Genomic DNA, 23,882 nt, shown 5'->3' with positions numbered 1-23,882 from the left:
TCAACTGGATGCTAATTTGGCGTGGTGCTGGGAGTCAGTGTCCGGTCGTGGAGTGCCCCTGTTGTTTTTTTGCTGAAGCATCTGCCCAGTGGAATTCTGCATGGATCTGTGCCGTGTCCCTTGTTTGTCACATCTATATTAACGATAGATATGAAAATTAGGGTGGCATTTTTATTACCCGTCCGGAAGAAATGAATATTGGTGGGTTAATGAAGGTTATCTGAGACCACGACAGGACCTCGATCAACTGGGAATGTGGGCCAAGGAATGACAGATGGAATTTAACTGGGACACGTGCCAAGTGTCGTATTTTGGGATGGTAAACCAGGGTCGGACTTACACAGTAAATGGGACGTCCCTGTGGAGTGTTGTAGAAGCGAGAGAGATCAGAGTATAAGGGCATATTTTCCGGAATTTGACGACTCAGGTGGACAGGTTGGTGGAAACGATGTTTGTCATGCTTGCTCTCATCTGTCAGGTCACTGAATACAAAGTTGGGACGTCATGTTCGAGCTGTAAGTGACGTTGGTGAGACGGCACTTGGAAAACTGTGTGCGATTCTGGTCAACTCGCTGCAGGGAAGATGTCGTTACCCTCTGGAGGGTGCAGAAAATATTCACAAGGATGTTGCCGTGACTGGACAGCTTCACTTATAAGGAGAGACTGGATAAACTGGGACTTTTTCCCCTGGAGCAACGGAGGCTGAGGAGTGACTTCATGGAGGTTTATAAAATCATGAGGGGCATAGATGAGGTGGATGATTGCTTTCTCTTTTTCGTGGGTAAGATAGACTGGAAGTGAAGATAATTCCTTTCGGTTGAGAGTGGAAAGATTGAAGAGGATCTGTTGGACAATTTGTTCACACAGTTGGCGGTTTTCTTAGTGGAATGGGCTGCCAGAGGTAGTGGAGAGACGAGTGGCACGGAGGCAGGGAGGGATATAGCAGGAAAACAGGGCTTCTCGGCCCACTGAGTCCCCAAGAGATGTTCACCACCAACATACGCCAATCTTTCTTTATTCGTCCCATATTCCTATCAATGATCCCCAAATGCTATCCATCAACGACACAATCAGGACACATTACGGTGCCCAATTGAGCTTCCAACCAACGTGTCCTTTGGTCACAGGAGGAAACTGGTGAACATGCAGGAAACCCACATTGTTAAAGACGAAACTGCTCACCGCACCCAGTCAGGCTGAGGTGAGGATTGAACCCGGTCTAATACGTCTGGGCTTGACGGCGCAACTAAGAACACGTTGGACTAACGTGCAATTTACTTGAAAGCGAACCACTTTACGTGATGAAACTGTGTCTTGCAATTGAATGGCACGGTGATTTAAAGCACGGCTTCGCGAGTATTCCAACTACCCTCGACTTGGCAAGCATGTTCCGACTTCTTTTCTCGCAATCGAGTAGTTTTCAGTTATTTTCTCTCCTGTTGAACACAGTTTAGTTCTTCGTTTTCCCCACATGCTTTTCAACCTTAATTAAGCAGCCCGGTAACAGTTCCTCCCTGTCGAACGAGAAGGCGCCCAATCATACCCATGTTATCCTCCCAACCCGAAAGTCTTTGGAAGGTGAAAGGAGGAAGGAATCGGGAACAGACGGAGGAAGCCCTCGCATTCATGAGGAGAACGGACAAATCATTACAGACAGTGAGGAGAATTGAAACCTGATCGTTGGCGCTGTAACTGCGCTGAGCTACCATGCCGCCTCAAACACGTCACATGAACAGCGGAAGGCAATCGATTTAACGGAAAAACCTGATGATTTTCAGCCGATCTCTTCGGTGTGAACATTCACTATAACTGTAAACCCGCTGCCAGCGGGGTTCGAACCTGCGCGGGGAAACCCCATTGGATTTCGAATCTAACGCCTTAACCACTCGGCCATCGCAACTTCGCTCTGTTAGTTTCCGCTATTTCGATCCTTCTTATGACAGCCATAGCCAAGTGAATTTAATTTGCTACTTCCTCTGCGGTTCTTCCGCTTCTATTACTGCTCAATAGTCTGGTATCTCCATCCATTATCACGGAATATCAGTCGCCCTTCTACGCTTCATGAGATTTTCTGACCATTTCTGTCTTTCAGCTGATAAATGTTGCATCAGGATGCCTGTTTCAGGGAACGATTTGAGAATGTGCATGCATTCAGAGATTTTAACTGGAGTTTCATGAGAAAGGGAAAACACTGCAGATCAGTCTGAGAAGGGGGCCATCAGCAGTGACACATTGTGGGTTCTGTTCTCAATCTTATTTTTATCCCTGCAGGAATTGAAAGGATTCCTGAATTCTGCCGTCAATGTGCAGGGGGGGGGGGGGGCAGGGTGTAGATGGGCTCTTCCGCGAAGATCCAGCGGTTCTGGAGAAGATTTACTGTGCGGCACCCTCTGCAAGAGGAAAAACGCAAGTGAGTCTCTTCTGGGCAGACTGAAAAATCCTGCTGCGTCATCAGAAATTCGTGCCGATCAATTGCAAAATATTATCGAGGAATCTGGTTCTGCAATAGGAGGGCAACTGTGGGACAGGTTTTGTGGCTTCGTCAGTGAAGGAATGAAGGGAACGGACGCGAGTCTGCGTTTGACGAAATCCGATGTTTTATTCAGTACCTTTATCTATATGCACCAAAGCGGGCATTTGTGGGCTCAACAGCGCAATGGATAGCGTGTTGGACTTCTAATAATGTGTGACCAAGTAATTCAAAGGTGGGTTCGAGTCCCACCAGAGTCGGCATTTTGTCCGAATTCGTTCCAACGTAGTCAGAATTCGAGTGGGGGATGACGTCACCTGATGTAAGAAAATCTGGCAATTCAGGTCCTGCTCTGAAATAATCGACTCGTTCGCTTAAACACGGAAAGGAGGTGATTATTTTCTTTTAGAGCGTCCGAGTCTGTGAAACCGTTGGGAAAAAATGTTGAGGGTACTGAGTCTTTCATTATTTCAAAAGCGGGTGAGAAACATTTTTGAAAAAAGGGGGCTGATACGTTTACAGGGTTGTCTGGAATGCATAATCAAGCAGACAGTCTTATTACCCTTGACCTTCATTAAATGATGGAGCGTCCTGGTGCTCTTCGGTCTTCCCGAAGAGTACGGATGTTTGTGTGTGGGTACAAGTTTTATATTATTTTGTTTTCTTCTGTTTACGCATCTTCTTCAATTCCATTAATGTTGCAATTTTGAAAAGCCCCCTGCATACTGTTCATTAAAATTCAAACATATCCTGAAGCAAAAATCGACAAATTTGTCTTCTATAGTTCAGGAAATAATGTCACATTTACCCGGACACTGTCCCATCACAATATGCAAGTGCATAGTTAACGTGGTACCTCATCCCCGCGTAAACCCCGTTTCGAAATGGTAATCTTTATCACTTCTTTAAATTAACAACCCGGACTCAGAAGACACAGTTTCTGAGGTGTGGTGCATATTTTCTGATTGCAGAGAAGGCAACGGCCGGTGAATGTTATTTAGTCATAAAGACTTCATGAAAACTTGGGCCAATATTGGACGTTTGTGCATATATCTGATCGCACAGTTTAGAACTGTTGTGAATATTCCAGAGAGGGTCCAGAAGAGATTTTCTTGAATCGCTGCCAATGTGAGTGATATCATATGCAAAGCGAAACCGCGGAAGGTGGGATTGCATCATCGAGATGAAGAGCTTTGAGAGGTCACTTTATGGACATATTTGTGTCCATGCCGAAAGGCCACTGAGCGGAGCAACAGAAGTAGATGAGGCGGTGAGGTCATTCTTTGCATCCGCTGAAATATATCATTGTCACTCGACAGACTCATGTCGACACTGAGAATATTCGTGAAAATTAGCGTCCTTGCACTGGCGTCTGGAAAACTCCGGAGTCTGCCACCCAGCCTTCTGATGTGACACCCGTTTACCACTGCTCCCTGCGGCCAACTTTGAAGAGATATTGGAAAGTTTGGGAAACGGGAAGACGTATCAAGCCTCAAACACTTTCTGGGAAAGAGTTTCAAAGCATTCAGTAAGGGCACAGAATTTTCAAGATTAACATGTTCAACCAATGAGCTTTGTTATGTAATGGTCGAAAAACAACTGTGTGGTAATGTGGCCGAGCAGACTAAGGCGCAGGAGTAAGGCTCCATTCTCCACGGAGGTGGGGCTCGAATCCCACCACTGCCATTGGGCGCATACCCACTGAAATCAAGATTACCCACTGCAGTATTAACATGCATTGGGAAATGATATGCCGAAAAAAATCTAAAAACGTCACCAATCACCGTTCCTGTGTCAATTATATCATTGCAGGACTGCAGAACAGTCCGTAGTTGTTGTGCGAGATGGTGGACAGGTAGAGATCGTGGTCCGTATGTCTACGAAGCAAATGGAAACAAAGCTGTGCAATATCAATCCGCATTCCAGCTCATATCTGCAGAGCTGATTTTACTGTGTATTGAAATACAGAGCGAACTCATCGACCTTCGAGTCGAAATGACCTGTTCAACGCGGGACGGGATCGGTTGTCAACAGGACCAGGGCAATTTCACAAAGCAGGACACGGTCGTGTTTGCAAACGATTGTCACCCAAAACCAACAACACACCGCAAAAACGCAAGGTAACGGATGACAAAGTCATCGGAAACTTCATCTGGTTGAACTGCACGCCCTGCTTCTTGCTCCCAGGCACCAAGAGACCTAGAGCGTTTTGAAGGCTTTTCTATTTCTTCTGTTCCATTTTCTTTTATGTTTGGAGGTGCGTGAATGGCGGTGCTTGCATGGAACCCGCCTTCATCACACGGGCATTCACGTCATAAAGGAAAGACTCTGCTGGGAGTCGAACCCAGGACCTCCTATTTACTAGAGAGGCGCTTTGACCAGTTCATCCACGGAGCCCTCGCACCGGACAACAGCTGTAATAATGAGATGCAACTTGCGATACTTCTCTTGTTCGACTGCTGACGAGGGAATTGCTTCAGATTTCGTACGTTTTCTTCAGATTCCCTGCTCGGTCTACTCCCAAACATTGTATCACCCGATCCAGGAACGGATTCTCCGCAGTGACAATTCCGCCTGATTTACTGAACGCTCCTTCGCCTCCATTTGCACCACCTGTAACCCTTGTCCCGCCACCTCCGCTCTTTATGTTTCATCTCACCACACGTTCAGAACTCCTCACAGGTGAACTAAAATAGATAAACTAATCAATAGCCGATTATTTACAACTTGCTCAGGTGCTACGGACATGGATACCAATTGTTTTTGTCTATTTAACGAGGTGGGAAGAGAAGGTAATGAGAAGCAACCGGCATGAAATCGCTTCCATCGAGGGAGGTGGCTGATAGTTTTAATGCGTTCAACTTCGGGAATACATTTCCCTGGAACTGACGCAGGCAAACACTCTGCAGTATGACATCGCATTTTCAACCAGGTCTGGACATAATTCCGTCCGTTGTTTCCCCTCTGTGTGAGCAGCGAAAGACGGACATGTGCAGAATCTTAATAATGACAAAATTTACATTTCGCTATGTTCTTAGGATGTGTAACAAAGTTGCATAATTATACTTATTCTGCTTCCCTTTTTGACTATTTTCACTTCATTTATTTCGGTAATTAAAGATTCCTAATTTGTGACAGTTCTTGGTGCTGCAGAGCTTTAAATATACTTCTGTTCACTCATTTCTTGGTCAGCTCCGGCGGATGACACTTTGCACTTGTGATGTTGATAAGAGGAGTCGTGTGGTGCTGCAGATGACCCGCGGATAAGGGAACGTGATATCTGCCTGAAGTACTCCGCCCCACTCGCAATTAATTTCGACGCTGAAGCAGCTCACTCCATCCATTTCACTGAGCCGTCATGACCGCATTGTATCTGTCAGCTGCAAGGGGCGGGGCAGGAGAAGTGAGCTTTCTAATTTCCCAACAGGGATGAAAACGCTGTTCAGGTAGTAAGTGCATTAAGCTTAATTGCGGAATCATTCCACATGGGGAACCTGTTGACAGCAGTTAATTCTCTGTGTTTGAGAAATGTGTCCCTCCTCCTCTCTCTCTCGCAGGAAATCGGCCCCAGCAGGTTTCTCAGCTCTTTCTCTGGCGTTTCGAATAGGGGGCGACCTTGTGACCTAATGGGTAGCCGTCTGACTTCGGTGTTTGAGGCGAGGTTATCAGTAGATTGCAGGTTCGAGTCCTATCGCGGTTGTTTTACCAATGTGGTTTTGCTTATATTTTGTCGCTCACTCCCTCCGCCACAACAGTCTCGTCTGATTCAAACACACGCGTTTCAGGCACGTCGGTTTCGAGCAGTGTCCCCCGCCGCGTTAACCTCAGTCACCCTGCCCTCGTAGGCAACAAAACAAAATGTAGCCTTTTCGTTTCACTTAACATTTTATTTCATGTATCTTGTCTGTGATGTATTTATGCAAACGGTCTCATAAACATCGGGGTGGAGCTCCTCAAACTGTCGGGAGCAGCTACTGCTAGGAAGGCGGAGTCTGCTGCACATTCAGCAGGTGAGATCGCAGTGGAGGAGATACCACAGTGAACCTCCATAACCATCGTGGTAGGACCTTAAACACACGTTTTCCTTCCTTCCGAAACGGTCTCGAGGTTGGAACCTGGTGGACACGTTCGGTATCGCCAGGCCCGGCTACCCCGATTCTGGAAGCAAGGTTACATTTGATGGCAGACGGCGACGGACGGATGGACATGGAGACGGCGGCGTTCAGTCCAAGTTGTGAGGACAGAGTGTTGGTCACCTGTTGGTTGCCCTGGCCCGCTGTGAACCCGTGCGAAGGATCAGTTCGGTGAGTTAATGTCAAAGAGTGATAATCGATCTGATCTACATCAGATGTGGGGACATATTATGTACAATGCAGAACAGGAAAGCACTATGGAGAGGACCTTCACCCCATTACATCTTCTCAACCACGACGCCAAGTTAAACTAATCCAATCTGCTTTCACGTGGCCTATTTCCTTCTATTCTCTGCCCGTCCGTTGATCAATAAATTAATCATTTGCTTCTCAAATATCGCACCGGGCTGAAAACGAAGTTTATATTTTCTCCGAACCCAACCCCGGTACCATGAATGCACCTTAATCTTTTCATTGGCTGCAGCAATGAAATTAGTCGTGTCGCTACCGATGGTCGTTAGGATGGCCGAGAGGTCAAAGGCGCTGCGTTCAATTCGCAGTATCCACTGGAGGCGTGGGTTCGAATCCCACTCCTGACAGTTACGCATTTTAAATCTTGATTCTCCCTCATTGCTTTCTCCCACTGGTCGCCAATTTTGCCTCTCCCCATCCTAGCTTCGGCCATTGAAGAACCCTGTCCTTCCACAGAACACATGTCTTCCCCAATGTACTGTTTTTTTTTTCTTTCTATCGCCCTTTGAGATCTTCTTCTGGTCCTCTCGACTGCCAGCGAGATTATCGTCCAGCTTTCCCTCACTCACGAGTCCCATCTTCACATCCGTTGTTTCCCAAATATGCAGCAATATACTGATGGCAATAGTGAATGCAGGCACAGCCCAGAGGGGGGAATGGTGGGTTGGACAGTTGGGGAATGAGAATGCTTCTGTAAGCTCTGAAGTAGCGGAAGACTGAAAACCAGATAAATACAGACAGTGCAGGAGAGGAAGAGTTAGACAGTTAGGTGACGGAAGACGTGCAGATTCAGTGAAATGACAATGGAGGTAACGGAGCGGAATGTGAGACGGAGCTGAGCCAGTTGGTCCTGGTCCCAACTTTTTTCTGGGCTATTTATCCAAATCCCTCTTCTGTTGATCCAACTAATATTCATCCACCCAACTTCATATAATTCCAGTTATCCAGCTTCCACTAACCGTAGGGGCAGAGAATTCGTGAGCTTCAGCACCCAGTGCGTGAAGAAAATTTTACGTACATCAGTTTCAAGTGACCTGCTCTACATCTTAGAGTGCCATCCCCTTGCGTGTGACTCTGACACTGGTTGAAACATCCCAACATCTGCCTTGTCAGGCTCTTTCTTTTTGTCTGAATAAGGTCGGCGCACATTTCGCTGAATTCCAAGGAGTTGGGGTCCGTCGTAGTTCGACATGAACAATTCATAACTGAATGAACTAACACAGTTCTTGATATTCATATGGAAGAGATAATTCTAGCCCAGCTTTCAGTGTTGCTGAATATTTTCAAACAGTTCAGTTCACAGATCAAAGGCCCACTTTTGCTGCAGTCTCGTGTGTGAACTGAGTTCTATGATATCAGATACCAGCCGGCTGTTTCTCAGAGAAAATGGTTTTGTTTTATTTCACGTTGGTGACATTGTGTCTAAATGTTTGCGAAGAACTATCGATTTCAAAGAGTGCAGGCAATCTCCATGGAGAGGAGTTTTCAGCGAGTGTGTGAAGAGAGCATCATATCACTCAAATCAACACAAACTTGACAACTTCATGAACGTCGAGTAAATTAACCATCAGGGGAACATCCCTTATGAAAACAGCTTCAAATCCGCGCAGTCGACGATTCTCCTCTGACCGACTGACGAATGGTCCAAAGTGTTCAGCCAGGGTGTCGTTCATCGTGACACCACGTCGCTAACCATCCTGCAGACATTAAGATATTTCAGAATTGACCGATGACGAATTACTCACATGGTGGAATCCAGTGGAACAACGAATGGACTTGACGGCAGTGTTGAACATCACCGGAATGGTTGAAACGCCGAGGAGGCCGTAACGTTCGCTGCCCATCACACTGCATTCAGAAGTTGAAGAGACACAAGCGTCTGGTTCACTGTGAATGAAAGTCCGTGTCTCACGGCGCCGAGAACTCCACTTTAATCCATGCAGTGGAAAACTCGTTCATTCTCGGTACAGAAGATAATGACTTCTCTCCACCCTCACCTTCTGAACTAACAGTGCAGAAAGTATATCTCCAAACAGCACAAGAGTTCTGTTGGTATCGGGCCCATGACTCACCTTCTGCTCGCTCTCTCTGGCTGCAACAAAGCATTTTAGGCCCACACTTCAGGCTCAACCACCGTAGCTCCGATATAATGTAACAGTAAACGCAGGCAGAGCTGCGATAGCAGAGTGGTTAAGGCGTTGGACTTGATAATCAAATGGGAATCCCCCACGCATGTTCGAACCCTGCTCGCAGCGCTCACGATTTTAGACAAAGGGACCAGACGGACAACTGCCGCTGATAATTCTAACGTACAGCCAGGACTCCCCATGCCTCATACATTAGGGCAGACATTTGCACCGCAAGAAATAGGTCCACCTGTTGGCTCGATCCATTGACAGAACGGTGCATCCTTCGGTTTCAGGTGACCAGATCGCGAGGGCAGTTTGGCCCATCATACGGCTGCGGTTTCCTTTGAAGATGGTAGATGCACTATTTATATTCCGACAAAACAAGTCATCTCTTTTTGCCGGTTCGACTTCATTATGTTTTCGAACTTCATCAAGATTTTCATGTCAACCGTCTCATTCATTGCCAAACTGAAGGAACTGAAAGACTCACTGGATCTTCGCCATCTGAGGGGTGAATTGGACCTTGACTTTGTTTGTGCTGTGCACGTGGTGATGATTTATGATCCTTCACCTCTCCCTGTATTGGATCCAGTCATGCTTGCCTACTGTTCTGACCGAGTCCACCACAGGACATGAGCTGCCCTCTGATCCTGCTCCTTCGGCTTTGGAAGTTTTGCTCTGGTCCTTCGCCTCAAGATACTTTCGGGTCTGGTTCTGAGGCCGGAGTTGTTGCAGATCACTGGCAGCAGGCGGCAGAAGCGAGCAGGATATGGCCGAGGGCTCGAGGCGACAAAACGTCTCACTGCCCGGGTTTTGACGTGAAGTGGATCTCATTCCTCCACAAGACATCATATAATGAGCAATCTGGTCCTGCCGGCCACTGCTGACCACTGAATAACGTTCTTGTACATGGCCCGACCTGGTACTGATTTCACATTTCCCATTCTCGTGGCATCTGACGTGAAATGCTTCGGTGAGTTGATGGCTGAATATTAAATATCACCGAATAAAAGTTAGGCAGGACAGGTTGCAGTTTCAAACTATCCTGCTCAACCTTATATCAACACATGCTTTTGGTCTGTTCTCAAGCAAAACCGTTTGTGCCAGATGTGAAGAAGGTTATACAGGGTTGTCAGGGTGGCCGAGTGGTCTAAGGCGCCAGACTCAAGTAATGAAAGTCCTTCCGTTGAAACGGGGGTGTTCTGGTCTCCAAATGGGGGCGTGGGTTCGAATCCCATTCCTGACATCTGCTGATTTTTAGATTTGTAATTTTGACGTTTCCAATCGCCGTCAATTAATTCCTGTTTACAGGACCGGAGTTGTTTGAGTCGATAAAAAAGTTAAAAATCACAGCCGGTTTTCTCACAGCGGCTCGGGATGTAGCGGACTCAGGGTGCGGGCGGTGATCAGTGAAGGAACTTTGGAGAGGACAGTCTGTGACATCTTCTCACCACTGTTCATTGGTTGGACAGAGTAATGTTGGTGCCATTTACGCAGGTTGGCGGTGACAGTTTTTTTCACATTTTTGTTTAAATGAAGTGTGGGAACAGAGGTTTCACAGTTTAAGTACCGTTCTAAATGACATATTCACCGGGAAGCTCGGTCCCGTGGGTTTCACGACTTGTTGAATAAGAGAATTCGGAGACGCGCCTTGTGGTTGACACGTCAGCGGGAGGTGCCAACAGTTCGGCCACTCAATATGATCCTGGCTGCTTTGCTCCAGGCCCCAACTTCTGCTCTTTGCCAGTTCCACAGGGTCACGATTTCCTTGATCATTCAGAAATATATCCATGTCCTCTGCACATAGTCCAGTGTCAACCTCCACAACTCTGCGTCATGGAAGATTTCAGAGAGCGACGATGGTTCGTCAAGACCTTCAAACTAACCTCAGTCTTAAAGGATAATCCTTGCAATTATTTTTCCTCAACAGTTCCTCTCTGACAAATGGACGCATCTCAACATCTACTCAGTCATTGTTCATTGGAACCTCACACGGGACAGAATGGCCACCCCTCATGATATTCTAAACAGTCCAGTTTTAAATTCATCTGTTGTTTTCAGCACGCACGTTCATCCCGGGAGTTTGGTTAGTCCATGCTTTCCCAGCCGCATTAATGCTACCATACCCGTCACGATGCAACAGAGGAAAACTGTGCACGTTACTCCAGGGGAGGCCTCACAAACCTATGCAATTGTAGTGACTGAATTTATGTGTTTCTGATCTCCAATCCCCTTGCAAGAAACGACAAACTGCCAATTGGTTTCCTAAATACTTAATACACCTCACTGCTAATCTTCTGTGGTTTCATGCACGAGGGCACCTCGGTTTCTCTATGCTCTCCATAGACCCAGCTACAGAACAGGACTGAAAAACATGACGGGAACTCAGAAACTCGGTATTCCGGACAACAGTTGGTGACTTGGCTGGATATGAATGTCTGCACTCAGTAACAGAGAGAGAGAGCAGAGAGAGAGAGATAGATAGATAGAGAGAGAGAGAGAGAGAGAAAGAGAGAGAGAGAGAGAGAGAGATAAATAATATGTTTTATTTTCTTTACCCCGAACTGCGACTGACAATGTAATTCGTCTTCTCTTTCGGCCCCGCTCTTTGATCTTACACGTTCTCATTTCGGCCCAATCTTATCCGAGTGGGTTACAGTCCGTACGACTGAGCTCTGTTCATCAGCAGCGGTGAGGAACAGAATGAGTTATCAATGGGAAAAGAATGGGAAGGTCTTTACCAGTCGACACAAAGAATTTACCGGTCTAATATATCAAGCTCACAATTCCTTTTCGAATGAAGGTTAAGGCTGTCAGAAATAGTGATCGATGTTTGATGCAGAGAATTGAGAAAAGTCAGGAAAATGAATGACGTCTCGGCATCTGGGATGAAGCGACTCCCTCGAGCAGCATAAGGAATGCGGGAGCACACGAGAGGGAAATCGGGAGGGCGAAAATAGGATATGACAGGATTGGTGGGAAAGGTCAAGCAGAATCCTCAGTTATTCTCTGTATATGAAGAGCAAAGGGTAACAAGGACGGGAATGTTCATTTAAGGATCACGAAGGTTATCTTTGTGTGGCGTCGCAAAGGAGATGGGAGAAGTCTAAAATGGAAATCTCTTGCCGGTATTTACCATGGAGTAGAATATGGAAGCTGGGGCGTTCAGAAAAGCGAATAGTGATGTCTTCGATCATATCCACTTGACAAAAAAAAGATGCACTGGGAGATTTAAAGCATATAATGGTGGTTAATTCCCGGGCCTGACAACGGGCTTGACATTGTGGAAAGGCAAAACAGTAATTGCTCGGGCCCGGGAAGAGATTGTTGGAACGTCGTTGACCACGGTAAAGCTACCGGAAAATGGGAGGATTCTGGTGTGGAATCTTTACTTCAGAAACGCTGCAAGGATTAGCCAGGGAACTGCTGGCCGGTGAAGCGATTCATGATGGAAAAGTCACTTGACGGTATTCCGTAGACACGATCGACCTGCATTTGTGAAGGAAAAGACTCAACAGCGAGAGTCAGGACGTCTTTGTGCCGAGGAAACTGCCTCACGAATTTGATTGAAGTTTGAAGCGATGACCCCAAAGATCTATAAGGCGAGAACGGTGGACATTTATAGGAATATTGACTTCAGAAAGGCCTTTGAAAATGTCCCGCGTGGTAGGCTGTTCAGGAGGTTTGAATCACATGGGACCCAGTTGGAAAGAGTCAACTGGATGCCAATTTGGCGTGGTGGTAAGAGTCGGTGTCCCGTAGTGGAGTGTTGTATTTTATATTGGAAGGTTGTGACCAGTGGAGTTCCACATTTTGGGATGGTAAATGTCGCATTTTGTGATGTAACACCAGGCTAGGACCGACTCAGTAAACGAGAGCTCCCTGTGGAGTGTTGAAGAACCGAGAGATCTCAGAGTATAAGTACATAGTGTCCGGAATTCTACGACGCAGACAAACAGGTTGGTGTAAATGATGTTTGTCACGCTTGCTCGCATTAGTCAGGGCACTGAGTACAAAGTTGGGACGTCACGTTAGAGCTGTACATAAAGTTGGTGAGCCGCACGTGGGAACAGTGTGCATGTCTGGTCGACACGCTGCAGGGAAGGTGTTGTTAACCTGCAGAGGGTGCAGAAAATATTCACAAGGATGTTGCCGTCACTGTGCAGCTTCATTTCTAAGGAAAGTCTGGATAAACTGTGATTTTTTTCCCTTGGAGCTTCGGAGGCCCAGGAGTGACTTTATTGAGGTTTATATAATCACGAGGGCCACACATAAGTTGGATTGTTACTGTCTCTTTTTCTTGGGTTGCATGTACTGTAAATGGAGGGCATACGTTTAGGGTGAGAGGAGAGATTGAAGGGGATCTGATGGAAAAATTGTTCATGCAGACAGTGGTGTGTGTGGAATGGGCTGCCAGAGGAAGTGGAAAGGCGGGTGCAAGTAAAAATTTAAAACATATTCAGACAGTTACATGGTTTGGAAAAGTTTCCAGGAATCTGGGCCCAACTCAGGAAAATTGGACGATATCAGTTTTTTTTTATTCGTTATCTAGGACGTATTGAGCTTAAAGGCCTTTTACCGCGCTTTATAACTTCAGGACTCTATTTGAGACATTGAATCCTGGAAACAAGGAGGAGAATAAAGATCTGTTTCAGGCCATCTTGAGCCCTCTCCCAACTCTCTTTCAGTACATCGAAGATTGCATTGGTGCTGCTCCCTAACACAGAGGTCAGATCTTCCATTCCGTTCTCTACCAATTTCCACCTTGTTCCACCTTCAGACGGACCTTCTCTGACACTTCCCTTCTCTTTATCGCTCTCACTTTTTCTTTTAACTGACACTCAGCTGCTTTGCAGTTCTGTGGGGAACACGAGGAGACGACTCTGAATCAAATATAACCAACTCGTTAATTGAAGGAAATTACAGAGAACCACGATTCGTCGAGAGGCCGTGACACGGGAAATTAAATGGTTAATTCTAATTGATTCTAATCCATCGATTGGTAAGCGTTGTAAAGGGACAGGCACCTTGTGCAATCAATGAGCAGGGAAAGCGCATAATAGGAGAACGGAATTAAGTTTTTGATTTGTGTCGTTACACCGTGAGATTGTCTGTCGATGACAATTGTCACCAGCTGTTTCTGTGGCGCAATGGACCAGCGCTTTCGGGTATTAACTGAAAGGTTGGTGGTTCGAGCCCACCCAGGTACGATGAGCTAAAGTTTTCTCCCCGACATTTTACATTTCCGGAGCCGCTGAAACAGCAAATCACCATTCCCTCAGAGGTGAGAGCTTGAAATGGTGTTGACTTTGCTGAATGTTTAATATTTACATGCATTTTGTATGGGATGTGGATTATCTAAAATTTATATTTGTAATAAGAATATCAAGGAAAATATGGAATCAAAAGAATGAAAAAAAACATAAAAATAAAAGAAACAGTAAGAAACAGTGGTGCTGCCTGACGCCAGGGAATGCCGGGTTGCTGTTGGTCAAAGACAGTGAGGTTCCATGTGTCGATGACGTCTGAGAGTTCTGAAACTTCAATTTCCTCTCCGTCCACACATCATATCTCCTTTTTACATTTATTTTAGCACAATTCCACATTTGATCAGGAGTATGTCTTCTAATCAATTTATGTTCAAATATTTGGACACGAACAATAAGCATTGGAATGGAAATTGGAAACGAATTGTGATTTCAATCATTATTTCTTGGTAATGCTTGTTCTTCATTTAATGGGTCCGCGGTGATTTTCTGAAATATTCTCCCACTGACTATGATGCTGATAAAGCAAAATGCGCTTCATAAACGTGAGAGTTGCAGCGATTAAGTCACGGAGGCATGGAGGGATCTAGCAGGAAAACAATCCTTTCGGCCTCAAGCGACCGCAAGAAACGTTCACCACCAACATATGCCAATCTTTCTTTATTCGTCCCATATTCCTATTAAGGATACCCAGATGCTATCCATTAGCAACTCAATAAGGACACGTTACGGTGGCCAGTTAAGCTTCGAACCCACGTGTCCCTGGAGCACAGGAGGAAACCGGTGAACATGCAGGAAACCCACATAGTCAATGACGGAACTACACACCACACCCGGACAGGATGAGGTGAGGATAGAAATCGGGTCTAATGCATCTGGGCTCGGCGGCGTAACGAACGACGCGTTGGACTTCTAACGTGTCATTTACTTGAAAGCGAACCACGTTACGTGATAAAGCGGTGTTTTGCAATTGAATGAGGCGATGATTTAAAGCATGGTTTCGAGGGTATTCCAACTACCTGGGCGTGGCAAACATGTTCCGACTTCTTTACTCGTAATCCAGTAGTTTGCAGTTATTTTCTCTCCCAGTGAACACAGGTTGATTCCTCGTTTTCCCCACATGCTTTTAAATCTTAATTATGCAGAACGGTAACTGGTCCTCCAAGTCTAACGAGATGGCACCCAAACACACCCATGTCGTCCTCCCAATCCGATCGATCTTGGAAAGTGGAACGAATGGGGAACATCCGGAAGAAGCACACGCATTCACGAGGAGAACGGACAAACTCCTTACAGACAGCGGCGGGAATTGAACCCTCGTCGTTGGAGCTGTAACTGCGCTGTGCTACCGTGCCTCCTCAAACGCGTCAGTGGAACAGTGGAAGGCAATCGATTTAATAGCAAAAGCAGATGATTTTCAGCCGATGTTTTCGGTGTGAAAATTCACTGTAACCTTAAACCAGCTGAGAGCAGGGTTCGAACCTTCGCGGGGAAACCCCATTGGATTTCGAATCCAACGCCTTAACCACTCGGCCATCGCAGCTTCCGTCTGTTATTTTACTCTATTTTGATCCATCTTACGACAGTCACAGCCGAGTTAATTTAATTTGCTGCTTCCTCTGTTGTTCTTCCGCTACCTTCACTGCTCAATAGTCTGGTATCTCCATCCATCTTCACGGAATATCAGTCGCCCTTCTGCACCATGAGATTTTCTGCCCATTTCCATCTTTCAACTGATAAATGTTGCAACAGGATGCCTGTTTCAGGGAACGATTTGAGAATGTGCATCCATTCAGAGATTTTAACTGGAGTTTCATGAGAAAGGGAAAACACTGCAGATCAGTCTGAGATGGTGGCCATCAGCAGTGACACATTGTGGGTTCTGTTCTCAATCTTATTTTTATTCCTGCAGGAATTGAAAGGATTCCTGAATTCTGTAGTCAATAAGCAGGAGTTGGCAGTGTGTTAATGGGTCTCTCCCGAGTATCCAGAGCCGCTGGAGAAGATTTACTGTGCGGCGCCCTCTGCAAGAGGAGACACGCACGCTAGTCTCTTCCGGGCAGATTCAAAACTCCTGCTGCGTCATCGGAGAATCGTGTCGATCAATTGTTTGCGAAATGTTATCGAGGAATCCGGTGCTGCAATAGTAGGGCAACTGTGGGACAGGTTTTGTCGCTTCGTCAGTGAACGAATGAAGGGACCGGACGCGAATCTGCGTTTTACGAAATCCGCTGTTTTTTTTTCAGTAACATTATCTATATGCACCAAACGGGCACCTGTGGGCTCTGTAGCGCAATTAAAAGAGTGTTAGACTTCTCATAATGTATGACTAAGTAATTCAAAGGTTGTGAGTTCAAGTCCCACCAGAGTCGACATTTTGTCCGAATTCGTTGCAACAAAGTCAGAATTCGAGTGGGGGCTGACGGCACCTGATGTGAAAAAATGTGGAATTTCAGGTCATGGTTTGAAATAATCGACTCTTTAAATTGAACACGGAAAGGAGGTGGTTATTTTCTCTTAGAGCGTCCGAGTCTGTGAAACTGTTGGGGAAAATTTTGAGGGTACTGACCCTTTGTTTATTTCAAAAGCGGGGGAGGTCAATACTTGAAAAAAAGGGGACTGATTCGTTCGCGGGGTTGTCTGAATGTAGAATTATGCAGGCAGTCTGATTACCCGTGACCTCTGCAGCGTCTGGGGGCCCTTCGCTCTTTCCGATGAGTGCGAATGTTTGTGTGTGGGTTCAAGGTTTATATTTTTTGTTGTCTTTAGTTTACGTATCTTTTTCAATTCCATTGATGTTGCAATTTTGAAAAGCCACTAGCATTCTGTTCATTGTAATTCAAACATGTTCTGAAGAAAAATAGACAAATTTTTCTTCTATAGTTTAGGAAATAATGTCACATTTCACCGGAATCTGTCCCCTCACAATCGGCAAGTTGACAGTTTATGTGGTATTTCATCCCCGCGTAAACTCCGTTTCGAAATGGTAATCTTGAGTACTTCTTTAAATTAACAACCCGGACCCAGAAGGCACAGTTTCTGGTGTGCTGCATCTTTTTCTGATTGCAGAGAAGGTAACGGCGGCTAAACGTTATTTAGTCATGAATACTTCATGAAAACATCGGCCAATATTGGACGTTTGCGTATATATCTGATCGCACAGTTTAGAACGGTTGTGAATATTCCAGTGAGGTTCCAGAAGAGGTTTAATGAATCGCTGCCAATATGAGTGATATCATATGCAATGCGAAACCGCAGAAGGTGGGATTGCGTCATTGAGATGAAGAACTTTGAGAGGTCACTTTATGGACATCTTGTTGTCCTTGCTCAAAGGACACTGAAAGGAAAAAGAAAAGTAGATAGGGTCCTGATTCATTCTTTGCATCCGCTGAAATATTTCGTTGTCACCCAAGAGACCCATGTCGACGTTGAGAAAGTAGCGTTCGTACACTGGCGTCTGGAAAACCCCGTGGTCTGCCACCCGGCCCTCTGAAGTGACAACCGTTTACCACTGCTCCCTCCGGCCAACTTTGAAGATAAATTGGATAGCTTGGGAAACGGGAAGACGTATCAAGCCTCAAACACTCTTTCTGGGACCAAGAGTTTCAATGCCGTCACTAAGGACACAGAATTTGCAAGATTAACATGTTCAACCAATGAGCCTTGTTCGGTAATGAACGAAAAACAACTTCGTTGTGCGGTAGTGTGGCCAAGCGGTCTAAGGCCCTGAAGAAGGTTCCATTCTCCACGGACGCGTGGGTCGAATCCCACCACTGCCATTGGGCGAATACTCGCTGCAATCAATATTACCTACTGCAGTATGAAAATGCATTGGGAAATGATTTGCTGAACAAAATCTAAAGAAGTCACAGATTGCAGTGCCTGTGTCAATTATATCATTGCAAGACTGAAGAACTGTCCTTAGTTGTTTTAGGAGATTGTGGCCAGGTAGAGATTGTGGCCAGTATTTATCCGAATCAAGTGAGTGTGAAGCCATTCAATATCAATCCGCATTCCAGCTCATATCTGCAGCGCTGCTTTTACTGTGCCTTGAAATGCACAGCGAACTGGTCGGCTTTCGAGCCAAAAGATTCGCGTAACGGTGGTCGGGGATGGGTAGCGGTGGTATCGTTTGTCAACAGGAACAGGGCAAGGGCAGAAACAGGACACGGCCGCGTTTGCAAACGATTGTCACTCTGCACCAACAGCACACCGCAAAAACGTAAGGAGACGGAAAGCAAAGCCTTCGGAGTCGTCATCTGGTTGAACCGCTCGCCCTGTTTCTTGATCGGCAGACACCAACAGATCTGCAGCGTCTTGGAGGCTTTTTATTTTTCTGTTGCTTTTTGTTTTATGTTTAACTGCATGAACGGCGGTGCTTGCATGGAACCCGCCTTCATCACACGGTAACTCACCCCACAAAGAAAGGCTCCGCTGGGAGTTTAACCCAGGAGTTTAACTAGACAGGCGCTTTGACCAGTTAAGCCACGGAGCCCTAGCGCTGTCCCACAGCTGTAATGATGAGATACTGCTTTCATTAACTTCTCTTGTTCGTCTGCTGGCAAGGGATTTGCTTCAGATTCTGCTCATTTCTTCAGATTCACTGCGCTGTCTACTTCCAAACATTGTATCACCGCATCCAGGAACGGATTCTCCGCAGTGACAACTCCGTCTGATTTAGTGACTCTTCTTCGCCTCCATTTGCACCACCTCTAACCCTTCTCCCGCCGCCTCCGCTCTTTACGTTTGATATCACCACAGATTCAGATTTACTCACAGGTGAACTAAAATAGAAAAAAACTAATCAATAGCCGGTGATTTGCAACTTCCTCAGGTGGTACCGACAGGGAAAACAATTGTTTTTGTCCATTTAACGAGGTGAAAACAGAAGGGAAAGGGATGCAAGCAGAATGAAATCGCTTCCAGCGAGAGAGGTGGCTGATGGTTTGAATGTGTTCAACTTCCGGAACACATTTCCCTGGTATTGACGCAGGAAAACCCTCTGTAGTCTGACTTCTGGTTCTCAAACAGATTTGGATATAATTCCGTCCGTTGCATCCCTTCTGTGTGAGAAGCGAGAGATGGAAATGTGCAGATCCTTAATAATGATAGAATTTACATTTCACAATGTTCTTCGGATTGTCACGAAGTTGCATTATACATATTCTGCTTCAAATTTTGATTGTTTTTCCTTCAATTATCTCTGTCACAAATGATTCCTAATTCGTGACTGTTGTTGGTGCTGCACAGCTTTAAATATACTTCTGTTCACTCGTTCCTTGGTCAGCCCCGTCGGATGATACACAGCACTGGCGATGTTGATGAGATGAACCGCCTGTTGCTACAGATGACCCACGGAGAAGGGAACTTGATGTCTGCGTCAAGTGGTCCGCACCACTCACAATTAATTACTGCCCTGAACAGGTCACTCCATATATCTCACTGAGCCAGCTTGACCGCATTGTATCTGTCAGCGCGAAGGGGCGTGGCAGTAAAAATGAAATTTCTGACTTCCCAACCAGGATGAAAACGCTGTTCAGTGTGTAAGTACATTCAGCTACATCGCGGAACCATTACACATGTGGAAACACTTGACAGCGGTTAATTCTCTGTGCTTGAGAAATGAGTCTCTCCTTCTCACTCACTCGCAGGACATCGGCCCCAGCAGGTTCCTCAGCTCTTTCTCTTGGCTTTTCTAACAAAGTGCGACCGTGTGGCCGAATGAATAAGGTGTCTGACTTCGGTGTTTGATGCGAGGTCATAAGAAGATTGAAGGTTCGAGTCCTGTCTCGTTCGTTTACCCAACGTGGTTTTGCTTCTATTCTATCGCTCACTCCCTCCGCCACACCTGTCTCATCTGATTCAAACACACGCCTTTTAAGCGCGTCGGCTTCGAGCAGTGTCCCGTGCCACATTTACCTCGGTAACCCCCTCATCGTGGGCAACATAATGAAATTATGTTGTTTCGTTTCGATAATTTTGAAATTATGCCTTTTCGTTTCACGTAACATTTTATTTCACGTGTCTTGTCTGTGATGTATTTCTGCAAACGGTCTCATAAACATCGGGGTGAAGCTCCTCAGTGAAAGATTCAGGGAACGAAATTCCCGGACGCGTGCTCGAAAGCGATAATCAGCTTTCCCATTGGCTTCATCAACGTGATCCCCTTTTTGAGAGGTACAAACGTTGTAGAGCAGAGTCACAGATTCATGGTTTTAAACAACACAGAAACAGGTCATTTGCTCTAACAAGTCGATACCGATAGAAGGTCCCTGAGCTCGTCCCACTTGCCTGGGTTTGCCCCATGTACCTCTGCATCTTCCCATCCACGTACCTGTTCAAATGTCTTCTGTAACTTCAAACAATTCAAACGTTGAAATTGTACACACCTCCTCCTCTCCTTCAGCCGCCCACCACGGTCTGTATGAATACCATGTCGTGCAGATTCCCTTTTAATCTTCCCTCTGTCAAATTAAGCCTATGTCCTCCAGTTACATACTCCCTTCCCTGGCAAAACGATTGTGAGCATCCACCTTAACTACGCGCCTCATGATTTACTGTTCCTCAATCGGGTCACACCTCGGCCCTCAGGAAAATCTTTCCCAGCCTATCTCGGTACTCAGAACAACAAACTCACCAGACCCAACAAGTTCCTTGTGAATCTTTTCTTCATCGTCTCAACCTCCATCACATTGTTTAAATGAAAGTCAACTTCAAACTTATTTACTACAGATATCAACAACAGATCTGGATATCCATATGTTCACTGTTTTTATTATTTCTTCAGTTATCTGTTGATTCGCCTTCTGTGTTTTCCCTTTTTTCAAGAAAAGAAAGAAAACTGTTCTCCCTCTCCTTTCTTTTGATTTCATATTTCACTCATTTAATTTAAAATTGTTTGTGCTATCTGCAGGTGGATGCCCCTGTTACAGACCTTTGTCACGTTTGTTCATTTACTGCAGTTGAAGCTCATTGCAGTGAAGCCTGATGATGTCACCTGTAATTCCTCGCTGTTCCCGTTAAGGAGCTGCCGACTCGGTGGCTCCTCACATGGTAAGGGTCATATCACCAACATTGGTGCTGCCGCGTTTCAGAGAAGTGAGGACACGCTGTCGACTGACATTATCGAAGCAATTCGTGAAATGATGCGGACGAAAGAAGTATTTCAGGACATACAACAGGCATTCTACCCTCTGCTCGCTGCTGCTGGAATTCCTGGTAAGTACTAATGTCAAGTTACTGATTTTAATGCTGATATTTAAATGTGTTTGTTATTTACGTCGCAACAGTCAGTGATTAACCACCCGGTGAATTTGAAGTTACCTCGATATTTTTATTGCGACAACAGCTTAAGCATTGGCCGCCTTGATAAACCTGAATATGCCGATCTGTTCATTCTGTTCATGTTGCCAACCTTTGTTTTTCTTCTGAACATTCTCCATTTCAGAATAACTGCGACTATCCCTCTGTGTTTTGCATTGGGTTCCCATGCGATTATCCAGACGGTTTATTTCTTGCTCCACAGAGATATTGGAAGACTTTATCTCTCCACAGAGTATGGCCTGTCATGTAACTGGCGAATCTCACTGCATGCGAATCTTTCATGATTGCCTGCAAACATTGTATTTGCATTCCCTTTGTTCTATTTGATTTTAATTTTCCAAAGTAACTCGCATCATAAAAACACTGAGCTTGAGCACTATTCGCTCTCTAGGATAACAGCAGGAAACCGACTACAAACGGCTCGCTCGCACAAGTGCCTCAGAGAGTTCAGGCAAGCACATTTATTTCCTTGGACAAACAATTGAGAAAAGGGAGCGTTTCTCTCCCACAATGTGCTTCTGGTTTGCGCAATATGTTGTGATTATCCATCAGCCTGGGAGATTATTTGTAATTTCCACTTTTACTTTTTTCTTTTCTCTCTTCGTTCCTCGGAAACTAACGAAGTAATGATTGTGTTGAGGTGTTGATTCTGTAATGTATTTTAGGGTTACTTGTTTTACACGATATCCGGTTAATCAATAACCCGCTGACATTCATCTTCTTTTGTCCGTTTACCCTGAGAACAGAACGCTCTTTGGCGTCTTACTTTCGCCCCACATGCAATATTTTTTTTTCTGTTAATGTCGACGACCTGTTTTTCACTCCTGCTCAATCTCCACTCTAACGTATCCGATCCCTTATCGCTGTAATCGCAACATTTTCAGTTCCTGCCAATCAGATATCTCAACATCGACTTGTACATTCACAAATCCCCCCCCCCACGCAAGAAATTTCGCCAACGGAGCAGAAAAAGTCTTTTGATAAACAAGTGAGAATCGTGTCATTTGTTATTAATAAGACAGTTGTTCCGTCCACTGTATACACATGATGTACAGAATGCATGCCGGTGATTGTTGCATTTATCCTTCCATTTTGTGTCATTGTTGTTGGAAATCCACCACAGAGGTGCCCCGCATGTTCAAGTTATTTGCTACAGCCTGATGCACGTTTTCTGTTTCATTCCGTTTTGCAAGTCAACCTCACGGTGATCGTAATACTGAATCAGGAGAGTGCGGTCTCTCCAGATTTGTCACTAACTACATGGTCGCCATGGCAGCGGCGTATCTACTGGTCTTTATCTTCGATATCACGTTGACGCACATTCCCATTGTCTTCCCGGAGCAGTTCACTTTTGTGTTGTTTCTCCCCTCGTGTGACATCCATTCTGTACTGCTTTATGCCGCAACAGACTGTTCTGTCTGTTTACCGTTACTTTCACATTTGATAGATTTGTGGCCATCTGCTGTCAAAAGCTGAAAACTACATATTGCACAGGGAAAACGGCGGGCATGGTTCTCGGAACGGCAATGGCGTTCCTCTGTTTAAAGGACACAACTTGGTACTTCATATACATGAAACAGTGTCGCCTTGGCAACAACCCCGCGTTGTGTGTTGTGGAAAGGAACGTTAGCGTTTCAGAGGTGTGGGGAGCAATCGAGATCTTTCATTACGTCCTCACTCCCTGTGTCCCATCTGTGCTAATCCTGCTGCTGAACGCTTTAAGCGTCAGAGACATTTTAGCCGTCAGCAGAGTCCGCGCGCGACTCCGGAGTGGTGGTGGTTTGGGAAATCCCAAAGACCCGGAGATGGAGCCCCGCAGGATATCCATCATTTTGCTGTTTGTTATCTCGGGGAATTTCAGAATGTTATGGACGTTGTTCACATTTAATGTCATTTTGAATCGAATGTTCTGGTTGGGGAATCAGAGTTATAGTCCACACCTTGTTATACAAGAACTTGGGTTCATGCTGCAGCAGCTGAGTTGCTGCACGAACACAAATATTTATGCCATGACACAGCCGAAGTTCAGAGAGCAGCTGAAGATCAAGATGAAATACCGATTTTCTTGAATTGCTGGAATGCTTACATTTAAATAAAATCGGAATGAATCTCAGCATCAGAAATCAATCCGTCGCAACGACATGTCACTCCCACACATCGGTCTCTGAAGTAGGTGAGATTGGAACGGTCCTCGATTTCCGGTCAGCAAATCAATGTCATTTGCTCGTTGGTGGCAGGACATGGGTTGACATTTCCCAACGCTGACGCGATTCCCCCTTCAGGCACATCTTCTCTGGCTCTCCCCTCT

The 23,882-nt window shown here is 45.6% G+C and overlaps 5 non-coding genes across 5 annotated transcripts; 3 read left to right on the top strand and 2 right to left on the bottom strand.

Annotated features, from left to right (window-relative positions):
• Positions 1-1,818: 1,818 nt before the first annotated feature.
• trnas-cga (transfer RNA serine (anticodon CGA)) lies at positions 1,819-1,900 on the bottom strand. The gene has a single exon. It is a non-coding gene; the product is annotated as a tRNA-Ser (tRNA).
• A 5,219-nt stretch (positions 1,901-7,119) lies between these two features.
• Positions 7,120-7,202, top strand: trnal-caa (transfer RNA leucine (anticodon CAA)). Its single transcript has one exon. It is a non-coding gene; the product is annotated as a tRNA-Leu (tRNA).
• A 2,913-nt stretch (positions 7,203-10,115) lies between these two features.
• trnal-caa (transfer RNA leucine (anticodon CAA)) lies at positions 10,116-10,230 on the top strand. Its single transcript has 2 exons — positions 10,116-10,153; positions 10,185-10,230. It is a non-coding gene; the product is annotated as a tRNA-Leu (tRNA).
• A 3,890-nt stretch (positions 10,231-14,120) lies between these two features.
• trnan-auu (transfer RNA asparagine (anticodon AUU)) lies at positions 14,121-14,194 on the top strand. Its single transcript has one exon. It is a non-coding gene; the product is annotated as a tRNA-Asn (tRNA).
• Positions 14,195-15,712: 1,518 nt separating this feature from the next.
• trnas-cga (transfer RNA serine (anticodon CGA)) lies at positions 15,713-15,794 on the bottom strand. The gene has a single exon. It is a non-coding gene; the product is annotated as a tRNA-Ser (tRNA).
• Positions 15,795-23,882: the final 8,088 nt, after the last annotated feature.

The sequence above is a fragment of the Pristis pectinata genome, chromosome 14, assembly GCF_009764475.1.
Source record: "Pristis pectinata isolate sPriPec2 chromosome 14, sPriPec2.1.pri, whole genome shotgun sequence".
Taxonomy (NCBI): domain Eukaryota; kingdom Metazoa; phylum Chordata; class Chondrichthyes; order Rhinopristiformes; family Pristidae; genus Pristis; species Pristis pectinata.
The sequence above is the reverse complement of the archived record's forward strand: the minus strand, read 5'-3'. Positions and strand labels throughout refer to the sequence as shown.